The sequence below is a fragment of the Schistocerca cancellata genome, chromosome 10 (assembly GCF_023864275.1).
Source record: "Schistocerca cancellata isolate TAMUIC-IGC-003103 chromosome 10, iqSchCanc2.1, whole genome shotgun sequence".
Taxonomy (NCBI): domain Eukaryota; kingdom Metazoa; phylum Arthropoda; class Insecta; order Orthoptera; family Acrididae; genus Schistocerca; species Schistocerca cancellata.
This window is the reverse complement of record NC_064635.1, coordinates 70,958,330-70,968,165: the sequence shown is the minus strand read 5'-3', so window position 1 is coordinate 70,968,165 and position 9,836 is coordinate 70,958,330. Positions and strand designations below refer to the sequence as shown.

Genomic DNA, 9,836 nt, shown 5'->3' with positions numbered 1-9,836 from the left:
GGATTCTGTTGAGAGTAGTCCAGGTCTTGTGTTGTAGGTCAAATCCACTTGGAAGTTTAGCACCTAAGAAGATGTTATGCAGGCGCACATCTGTCACTGCTTCCCACTGACCTTTCCATTCTTTCAGAGATTTGAAATCCTTATCAACCATGTCAGCAGCATCGCACAGAGTTGGTTGGCATAATTTCAATCTCTTACGATTTAAAAGTGGCAGGTCGCTATGCATGGGTAGGTTAGAATTCCTGGAGATCTTGTGGAATTCTCTCATAACAGGCAGTACATCTGCATAGATCAGGAGACATTATACCAGTTAACAGGGGAAACCAATAAACTGGAGTAGATCTGATTGCACCAGATATTATGCACATTGTCGTGTTCAGCTGGATGTCAACAAGTCTTGTATGATGACTGTTCATCCAAACAGGTGCACAATACTCAGCACTTGAGTACACCAAGCCCAGAGCTGAAGATCGCAGGGGGGTTGCTGAAGACTCCCAGGTAGTTCCGCATAGCTTATGGAGGATGTTGTTTCGAGTCCTCAACTTTTGTGCTACGTTAAGAAGGTGTTGTTTGAAGCATAGTGTACGGTCCAGAATGACACCAAGATATTTTGGGTTCCAATTATGAAGAAGATTTCTGCCTCTGAAACTTACTTCCAGTTTTACGTTCGCCAACCGATTGTTTAAATGGAAGCAACAACAACCAACAATTATATGGAAGCAACACACTTCTGTTTTACTCACACTGGGTTGGAGTCTCCAGATTTTTAAGTAATTATCCAGTGCAGACAGGTCATTGGTTAGAATCTCTTCTGTTGTCTTCATTTCCTGGCGTCGTACAGCTACAGCGAGGTCATCGGCATAGCAGTATTTTCTGGACGAAGTGTCAGGTAGATCAGATAGATATAGGGTGAACAGTAATGGTGAGAGAACTGATCCTTGAGGCAATCCGTTGTTCAGCTTCCTCTCCTTACTTATGTTGCTTCCAGTGATTACTCGGAACTTCTGATTGCTTAAAATGCTTGTAATCAGTCGAGCCATTGTTCTGCAGGGTATGATGCAGAGAAATTTGATGTTACATAATAAAATGCAGTTTAGTGTTTTTCTTAATTCTCTATCATTGATTTTACTTTCAATAAAAATTGTTTAACATGTAACAATTCAGGTACTATGGTAAATGCACTCAGCAGGACTCATCAGCAGAAGCAGCAGGTGGATTGCCAAAGAGTCAAGTTGATTTTAGGATCCGGCAGCAAACCCGAAGAGACTTTCAAAAATATCTGTTTCCAATTTTTTAGGAAAATCTTAACGTTGCCCGTCTTATTTACATCCATCTTAGCCTTGAAGCGCGATTTCATATTGTGCAGTTTTTTCATAATCTGCCCCTCTGAAATTTCTTTCCCAAAAGTAACCCTGTAGCGGTGCTGTATTTCCTTAATACAATCTGCCTTCTCCTTTCTTGCAGCTGGAGTTTCTGATTTGTTGATGACAGCTGGATAATCTTTTATAATATTCACAAAGGCTAATTATGAATCTTCCATTTTGGCACTGAAATAATGTAAGAAAAACTTTCGGTATCACAAAACACACGCAAAAGAAACAAACTGAGAACCAAAGATGTTGGATTTCAATTCCTATGCTGAGAACTTACTCAATAAGGAGGGGAGGTAGTGAGAGATTACTCCCGGGTCAGAGATTATACTTCCTAGTTTTTATTCATACGAAACTGAGAACTTCCCCTGAGAATGTGCTTTTGCTCTGAGTGACTACTCTGGAGAATGTTCATATTTTTATTCATACAACTCAATGCACTCACTAGTCTCTCTCTCTCTTTGCCCCTCTTCTACCCCTTTTTTCCTCTCTCCTTTGCCTCTATCCTTGGCCCCCTTCAACCCCCCCCCCCCCCCCCCACACAACAAACCACCCAACTGCACCTAGAATTCCTACCATATCTCCACTACATTCCCACATGCTCCCACAAGCAGCACAACACCCTCCCCTACCCCTGCCCTGTTATCCCCCCTCTCCCCACCTCAGTCTCCTCCTTACCCCCACCATTCAGACTGCTGCTCCCACCAGGCTCAGTTACCTGCAGTCCAACACTGTTGAGCAGAGACAGTGGTCATGAGTGTGTTAGATGTGCTTGCGTGAATGTTTAATGTGTTTTCTACATTAGAAGAAGGCATTTTTGCCAAAAGCTCACATGTTTAACAGTCTTTTTGTTGTGCCTGTATGAAACTCAACATCTCCTCTAGTAGCAGTCTACCCCTTTCATAATAGTATCCTATGAATATAACATTAGTGAGTCACAGTTGTAATCTGTAAACTCATACAGATACTTGGGAGTAACTTTTAGTAGGGACACCAAGTGGGACGGTCAAATAGGCTCAGTTGTGTGTAAAGCAGGCAGCAGCCTTTGGTTAATTTGTTGAATACTAGGGAATGAAATCTGCCTACAAAGGAGATTGCTTAAAAATCACTTGTGTGACCCATTCAAGAATATCATTCAAGTGTGTGATAGCCGTACCAAGTAGGTCTAGCATGGGATATTGAATGTATGCAGAGATGTGCGACACGAATGGTCACAGGTTTGCTTGACCCACTGTCACCTAGATGTTGAAAGAACTGAACTGGAAGATAGATAGAAGTAAATATCCTGAGAAAGTCTACTGAGTTTCAAGAACTGGCTTTAAGTGATGACTCTAGGAATACACTACAATGCCCTACATATTGCTCACATAGGGATAGTGAGGTCTAGATTAGCTGCAGAATGTGCAGTGGCATTTAAACAATCATTCTTCCTGCGTTTGACATGTAAATAGAATGCGGAAAAAGCTCTAACTGGTACAGTGGAACATACCCTTTGCCATACACTTCACAGTGGTTTACAGATTATAAATGTAGATGGTAATGTAACTACCAAGCTAACCTTGCTTGCTTCCTCTTTCTAGTCTGGATTTTGTATTATTCTTAGGAAGTCTAAGGGAGCTGTAGTACTGACACACATCAGCTTCGGTTTATCAACTGTATCAAAAGAAAAATTCTTTTCACAAATTTATAAAACTGTTATTGTACTGGGTCCGAAGAATGGTTTGATGTAGCTCTTGTCTATCTTGTCTATCATGTGCACAACTCTTTCATCTTTGCATAACTTCTGTAAACTACATCCAGTATTCCAGGTTTCATATCCCTTTATAATGTTTAGCCAACACACTTTCCTCCTTTGTCAATTCAATGATTCTTTGGTGCCTTGGAATCTGCCCTATCAACTGACCATCTCTTCTAGTCAAGTTGCACCATAAATTGTATCATCTACCCATTCTTTTAGTTGGGACATAAATTTTCTTCTTCTTAGATTCCCTTCTTCTTTATTAATTACACAGTCTACCCATCTAATATTCACCTCTGTACTACACTCCAGACAAATATGTCCAGAAAAGACTTCCTAACACTTAGATTTATATTCAGTGTTAACAAGCTCCTCGTTCCAGAAATGCTCTCTAGTTCATGCATTGTCATTTATTTCACTGCCCTAATAGCAAAATTCATCCATCTAAAAAGAGCAGCTACAGCATACTTCATAAGTAACACATATTACGCAGTTAAGGATTGGTTAGAGAACCCAGAGAAGTGGATAACAATGAAAAGGAATAACTATAACACTCTGTCACATCGCAATACATGATCAAAATGCAATGCTTTTACAAGAAAATCACGTACCAAGATCTACAGTGCACAATAGTACAGTCTTGTTATTTTTCTGATCCCAACATCTCGTTCTTCTTGAGGTGATGTGACATTATAAGTTGTGTGGAACAAATGGTTTGTAAATCAGAGAGCACTGTACAATAGGGGCCAACCAAATGAGACGGTGGAGTTCTTAAGACACCAATCTCATACACAGGAGCAGGGAGTTTGCCCTCTCCGTCCAATCTAAGTTTTCCTACAGCATTTCAGGCAAATAGAGTGCTGGTTCATTCAGCAAGGTCAAGGCTGAACTATCTACATAAAATTATATTTATATATCTGCGTGTATGTGCATTTTGAGAGATCATTTTATTTGTTCTGTGACAAATACTATATTATTGTGAGACAGCTGCTGGATGAATAAATGAATCAAATTACTTTTAGTGTCTCACTTCCCAATGTAATTTCCCTTGAATAATCTGATTAAATCTCATTACCCTTCTTTCACTTTAGTTGATTTTATTTTATAACTTTTGTCCAGTCGTTACCCTGCTGCCAATAAACACACACAAATAAACATATTATCCACCCTTTTGGAACTAATAGTTCCTTCCTCGGTCAAGAGAGAGCAATAGGTTGGGTAAGGTTGAAAATGAAAGGCAGGTCACTCACGCAACAGGATGAGAGTTAATAACCTCTAGTGCTACCGTCCATTTCGTGAAACGGTAGCAACATAACAAATATAACACATAAATGATGGCCTAATCTCACTTTAGCTGAAGTATACAGCTCATAGAATAATGATAGCTTTCACTGATGTGTTTGAAATCACTTTGCCAACTCCACAACCAAACTGTCACCTTCAATCTAAACTAGACCATGAACTACGCTACAGATCCGTATGTAAGCACATATAAAATTTCGTTTTGACATATGTTTGCTTCGCCAATTCACAGCTCATAGACGGTTCTGCACGGGGCGTTGCAATGCGTATTTGACTAGACAAGACAGTAAATTCATGACGAATAGACCAAGGTCCGTGCGCTTGACCAAATGTATGAGGTCAATTTGAAATGGCGAGTTGCTCTGCTTTTAAGTAACACGTTTTTATTGACAAACCGCTGCCAAATATTCCCAAATTATTCGAGAAGTACATTAACTTCTTTTCAAGCTCTTACTCTTGCAGTCCGTAATTTTTCTCATCGCTAATTGCTTTCCTGTTCACACTTGAAATTTTCCAGAAACATCTTCCGACTACAGCCTAGTACAACTATTTTACCACGAACCACATACTGTTGTCGGGTCTCTACCACTCTGTGAGGGTGAGCTCACTAGTCACTACCTTAAACCTTTATTAATAAGCCCACTGCTCCAACCATACAACGTAAACACACGCAACATTGGCAACAACTTTAAAACAAACAAATTCAAAGTACTCCAGATATAAAGATAAAACTATATCCAAACTAAGTCGAAATCTTCAATTTGCGGCCATGGTTACATATCTGCGAATAAATTTCATGATTAATTACAAAAAAAGTATTAATAAAAATACGATAATATTACCAATGCTCTGTTATGGGATAACCAATAATTATAATAGCTGCAAATTGTTCAATTTGGTAGTTCATCCCGCAAAACGTCTTCCAGCACGTAATAGCATTTCTCCCACACAATGTCATGCAAATTTAATCATAGAGTGTCAGGTACACATGGAACCGATTTTGCCCATTCTTTCACTATAGATTTTCATTCTCATATATTGTAAAGTCTAAGTGTTCAATTTTATTCATTAGGCTCTGTACTTTACAAGAAAGGCTAATTCCACTTGCTGTGTGGGAAAGTTACAGGTATCTTTATTTCTTGTGTTTGCATCTAAAATTATTTTACTCAAGTAATTTTACTTTACTGTACTAGAAAAGGATAATTTCGTAAATATATGAGTATAGGACACTTGGGAGTTGTAGTTACCGCAATAGTATGCAGCAATTTTAGTTTAGAAAGCGAAAATTACATATCTTACAATTTCATTAATCAGGCTTCTCCATAAAAATATACCAGTCCTAACGATAAGTCCAAACTAATTGTGGTACACTACTTTCCGAGCAGTGACATCAATAGATTTGTAGTATTTCCGCTTCAAGGTCAAAAATGATTAATTTATTTGAAAGAAATTCAGCTTGTGTAATGCAGTTAAAATTCTTGTCTCAGTTTAATTCAAAAAATATCCCTGCAATGAAATTTCACAATTTTATTGTTACAATACTTTTTTAATATTTTGGTGTTTTTCAGTATTTGCTTCTTTAATGTATTGCATCGGTTTGTTGTGATGGTGTTCAGAATAGAACCAGGATGTTTCCTGTGTTACTGCCTTTAATTCATACAAATGGATCACCTGCAAACAGAAATGATGATCGATTTCTGTCTATGGTCACTTGACTTAGACACGGTATAAAATTCGTCCTTTAATCGCTATGCAGATTTTGAATATGATCACATAGCTACTAGAAACTGATTCCTTTCAAAAGTACTGTAGATTCTGTATGTGAATTTCATATGTGTCTCGACAGGTTGCATTGGATATCTGGACTGAACTTGACTTAGTGCTCTGAAAAGGGATATGCAAGAACTGATTACTACATGCAAGGAAAATGCCATCATTTAACTGACAAGACTCCAACAATACTGATAGCATTTTGCACAACAGCCTAACAACACAGAGACATCTTTAATGAGAATGGAGTATTTTATTCAGAATCATTGTGTCCACTCAGTATATTAAACCTTTATGATAAAATTATATAACGTGCATAAATCACCGTAAGCAACCATTTATTACACATTTCTACTTCTGTTTGAAAGTATTTCTGCTGTTTCTTTTTTCTTTTGTCATGTACCTACCGAAGAAACGTCCTTAGGGAGATACAAACGTAGATAAGGACTGAGAGTTGAGAAGAACAGAATGTATCGTTTGAGCGCAAAATTGCGTTTCTGGTGTGGTGTATTAGTGTCAATTCACATAAAAAATTGCGTTTTCATTTTACAAAAAAATGTTTGTTAGTGCTTCAGTAGCGTATTATCCCAGCATAGCTTTTTATATACATTGCTTTTATCTGTAAGGTTATTAGTATCTTCACCAGCCATTTTTTCTCATTAAAATTTTCTTTGTGTATTTCTATACCTAGTTGGTAATTTATAAAGTAACAGCATATTTTGTTTAAATGTGTATTAATCATGGAGGTAAAAATAAGAGGAGTTGTCATGACGTCATAAACTTGAAGTCGACCCAAGTGAAGGTCCAGCATGTTAGCTACACCAAAACATTCGCTTCTGGTGGTTTGATTCCGTGTAGTCGTGAAGTGTTTTGATAGAAAATGCCGGCTTGCGTCGCTTACAGGTGCACAGATCGTTCTGATTGTAGTCTTAAGTTTAAACAAATCACATTTCAAGCGTAAGTGGACTTATTTAAGTGCTATTTTCTTATATACAGGGTGGTCCATTGATTGTGACTGGGCCAAATATCTCGCGAAATAAGCGTCAAACGAAAAAACTACAAAGAACGAAACTTGTCTAGCTTGAAGGGGGAAACCAGACGGTGCTGTAGTTGTCCTGCTAGATGGCGCTGCCATAGGTCAAACGGATATCAACTGTGTTTTTTTTAAATAGGAACGCCCATTTTTATTACATATTCGTGTTGTACGTAAAGAAATATGAATGTTTCAGTTGGACCAGTGTTTTCGCTTTGTGATAGATGGCGCTGCCATCAGTTTCGCCAGTTGATTAAATCTCCCGTAAAATGTGTGGAACACCTGTCACAGTGGTTAAATTATAAGGACTTAAAGGGTTACGTATTTGTTAAAGAAAAGTTACCTATCTAAGTCCAGGCTATTTAGATCATTACGTTAATCATTGTGCTGTCGTGTTACCCTGTAAACTGTTGTTGTTTGCCACACTGAATGTCACTTGGTAGGTACAATTTAAAAACAAAGCAGATATGTTAACTACAAAGGGCATAACAATCTTAAATTCAGTTCTTTTCCTTCGTAATTTAACGAATCTTTCACTTTGTTGGCATGACATCTGGCTTATTTATATCATCCCTGAATATATCTATGGGACACCATAAGAAATAAGGTAAGTTTCTTGTAAACTTGAACATTTAAAATTTGCATTTGACTTGAAAATGCGACGAATTCAAATCGGTGCCTCTAAACTATCATTCATTGGTTTTGGAGTTCTGGCTTTATCGATTATCGACACAAACACAATGAAAGTGAATAGAAATGGATTATGAAAGCACGCTTTTCATGGCACATACTTCTCTTCTCCATTATTCGAAGTGTATAAAGAAAGAAGAATCACAGTACTGAGGCCAGAAGCGTCATATTTTCGTGGCGTATCACTGTATCGAATACACGTCTGAGACCAGAAAAACGTTTGAAGTTGCGTTCCTTAAGCTGTGTTGTTCACTAAAACAGTGTACCATTTACTATATAAAACAAATATCAAGTTCACACGACAGAAATAACGTAACGTTAGCAACAGCCCCGGACGGTGCACAAGTCCCACCCAATCACCCCCCTCCACACCAATTCATATCCTAAGCTCCGCCCATGGTCTGCTGCATGTTCCAACATCAAAGTTGTTTGAAACTTCCTGGCAGATTAAAACTGTGTGCCCGACCGAGACTCGAACTCGGGACCTTTGCCTTTTGCGGGCAAGTGCTCTACCAACTGAGCTACCGAAGCACGACTCACGCCCGGTACTCACAGCTTTACTTCTGCCAGTACATCGTCTCCTACCTTCCAAACTTTACAGAAGCTCTCCTGCGAACCTTGCAGAACTAGCACTCCTGAAAGAAAGGATATTGCGGAGACATGGCTTAGCCACAGCCTGGGGGATGTTTCCAGAATGAGATTTTCACTCTGCAGCGGAGTGTGTGCTGATATGAAACTTCCTGGCAGATTAAAACTGTGTGCCCGACCGAGACTCGAAATCGGGACCTTTGCCTTTCGCGGGCAAGTGCTCTACCAACTGAGCTACCGAAGCACGACTCACGCCCGGTACTCACAGCTTTACTTCTGCCAGTACATCGTCTCCTACCTTCCAAACTTTACAGAAGCTCTCCTGCGAACCTTGCAGAACTAGCACTCCTGAAAGAAAGGATATTGCGGAGACATGGCTTAGCCACAGCCTGGGGGATGTTTCCAGAATGAGATTTTCACTCTGCAGCGGAGTGTGCGCTGATATGAAACTTCCTGGCAGATTAAAACTGTGCGCCCGACCGAGACTCGAACTCGGGACCTTTGCCTTTCGCGGGCAAGTGCTCTACCAACTGAGCTACCGAAGCACGACTCACGTCCGGTACTCACAGCTTTACTTCTGCCAGTACCTCGTGTCCTACCTTCCAAACTTTACAGAAGCTCTCCTGCGAACCTTGCAGAACTAGCACTCCTGAAAGAAAGGATATTGCGGAGACATGGCTTGCCCGCGAAAGGCAAAGGTCCCGAGTTCGAGTCTCGGTCGGGCACACAGTTTTAATCTGCCAGGAAGTTTCATATCAGCGCACACTCCGCTGCAGAGTGAAAATCTCATTCTGGAAACATTCCCCCAGGCTGTGGCTAAGCCATGTCTCCGAAATATCCTTTCTTTCAGGAGTGCTAGTTCTGCAAGGTTCGCAGGAGAGCTTCTGTAAAGTTTGGAAGGTAGGAGACGAGGTACTGGCAGAAGTAAAGCTGTGAGTATCGGGCGTGAGTCGTGCTTCGGTAGCTCAGTTGGTAGAGCACTTTCCCGCGAAAGGCAAAGGTCCCGAGTTCGAGTCTCGGTCAGGCACACAGTTTTAATCTGCCAGGAAGTTTCATATCAGCGCACACTTCACTGCAGAGTGAAAATCTCATTCATCAAAGTTGTTTGTATCACAGATATGCCAGTCATAACAAGGGAGAAAATCCGTAGTTAGTAGGAAATACAGTTTTTCCGGTACCATTGTGAAAAGAATTAGAAATATGTTCATTAACATGCTAGTTGAAAAATCATCAGTAAGAAAGAAAAATAAAAATGGTATCCAAACTGTCTTTTTTATTTCATGAGCTTTCATCTGCACTATGTCAAAAAATCTGATATTTGATAACTGGAGTGAGCCCAATTTTC

The 9,836-nt window shown here is 39.6% G+C and overlaps 2 non-coding genes across 2 annotated transcripts; both read right to left on the bottom strand.

Annotated features, from left to right (window-relative positions):
• Positions 1-8,360: 8,360 nt before the first annotated feature.
• Trnal-caa (transfer RNA leucine (anticodon CAA)) lies at positions 8,361-8,435 on the bottom strand. The gene has a single exon. It is a non-coding gene; the product is annotated as a tRNA-Leu (tRNA).
• Positions 8,436-8,961: 526 nt separating this feature from the next.
• Positions 8,962-9,036, bottom strand: Trnas-cga (transfer RNA serine (anticodon CGA)). Its single transcript has one exon. It is a non-coding gene; the product is annotated as a tRNA-Ser (tRNA).
• Between the last annotated feature and the right edge of the window lie 800 nt (positions 9,037-9,836).